Genomic DNA, 1566 nt, shown 5'->3' with positions numbered 1-1566 from the left:
TATCCAGATTGTTGACACAGATACCGGCACGGATTCTGACTCCAGTGTCGATTACGATGATGCAAAGTTACAGCCAAAATTGGCAAAATACATTTGATATATGATTATGGCAATAAAAGATGTTTTGCACATCACAGAGGAGCCCCCTATCCCTGACAAGAGGGTACATATGTACAAGGGAAAGAAGCCTGAGGTAACCTTTTCCCCTCACACGAGCTGAACGAGTTATGTGAAAAAGCTTGGGAATCTCCTGCAGATTTCCAAAAGGATTCTTATGGCGTATCCTTTCCCATCAACGGATAGGTTACGATGGGAATCCTCCCCTTGGGTGGACAAAGCATTAACACGCTTATCCAAGAAGTTAGCCCTCCCGTCCCAGGATACGGCTACCCTCAAAGAGTCTGCTGACCGCAAACAGGAGATTACCCTGAAGTCCATTTATACACATTCAGGTACCTTACTCAGACCGGCAATTGCGTCGGCCTGGGTGTGTATGTGTAGTGCTGTAGCGGCATGGACGGATACCCTAGATAAGGATACTATTTTATTGCCCCTGGGGCATATAAGAGATGATGTCCTATATATGTGTGTATGCAAACTACAGGTGGTGCTGCATGGCTCACACCCTTTTGCTTGTCTTGTAGAGCAACTCTGGAGCTGTTACTGGGTCCAGCTGCTGCAAGAAATCAGCTTGAATGCTTCAGGGGCTGGGGCATGGCCAACATGAGCCCCACACTGATGGGGGTGTATAAAGCGATCTAGGGGTCATCCAAGCGCAACCCCACAAAGGCCGCCATGCCCTGCGTGACCATTTTCTCTTTTCATATGCAGACGAGGGTTGCAGCCAACTATACCCATTGCTTGGATGACATCACCATATGCGAATCCATCTGCTGCAGGCCTTCCCCCAGGAATGCTTGCACTAGTTGTTGCATTTGGTTTGTTGTTTGGGGGGTGCTTCAGTATTAGGCAGCCTTCTGCCCTCACACATTCGTCTGAAAATGTGTTCTCCCTGCAGTTGTTGTCCCCAGATGAGAGTTCCCTTGTGCTGCCTCAGTTGAATCTCCTTTACTTGACGGAGGTGTGCCTGAGCAGCGGCCCTCCCCAGCCCTATCTCAAATCATACTTATTTTGCTTAGGTGATACCATGGTCATGAAGATTGTTTTCCCAGGGTGAGGTTCATTCATTGCATTCTGGGTATGCTGACCTCTGTGATTTCCCCAAATGTGGGAATCTCGACTGCATAATTTGTGGTAGGGGGGGGGACTGCATTTGTGCTTTCCCCTGGTTGGCTCTGGTATAATTTAGATCTCATTTTCTCAGGTCTCTCTCCAGCCTAGTTTGCTGTCTGTTTCCACTTCTCTTTTCTTGAGCCCCTCCCTTCTATGCCCTTGCGCACTATCCTGACTTCTCCCGTCTGCTTACTTTGTGCCTTCCAACGCACAATGCGAACTACAGGTGGTGTTGCAGGGCCCACACCCTTTTATTTGCCTTACAGAGCAGCTCTGGAGCTGTTACAGTGCCCAGCTGCAGCAAGAAATCAGCTTGAATGCTTCAGGGGCTGG

At 48.9% G+C, this 1566-nt stretch overlaps 1 non-coding gene across 1 annotated transcript; it reads left to right on the top strand.

Annotated features, from left to right (window-relative positions):
• Nucleotides 1–1122: 1122 nt before the first annotated feature.
• Nucleotides 1123–1288, top strand: LOC135027136 (U1 spliceosomal RNA). The gene has a single exon (XR_010223651.1). It is a non-coding gene; the product is annotated as a U1 spliceosomal RNA (small nuclear RNA).
• Nucleotides 1289–1566: the final 278 nt, after the last annotated feature.

Source organism: Pseudophryne corroboree, unplaced genomic scaffold (genome assembly GCF_028390025.1).
Source record: "Pseudophryne corroboree isolate aPseCor3 unplaced genomic scaffold, aPseCor3.hap2 scaffold_460, whole genome shotgun sequence".
NCBI classification, from domain to species: domain Eukaryota; kingdom Metazoa; phylum Chordata; class Amphibia; order Anura; family Myobatrachidae; genus Pseudophryne; species Pseudophryne corroboree.
The sequence above is the reverse complement of the archived record's forward strand: the minus strand, read 5'-3'. Positions and strand labels throughout refer to the sequence as shown.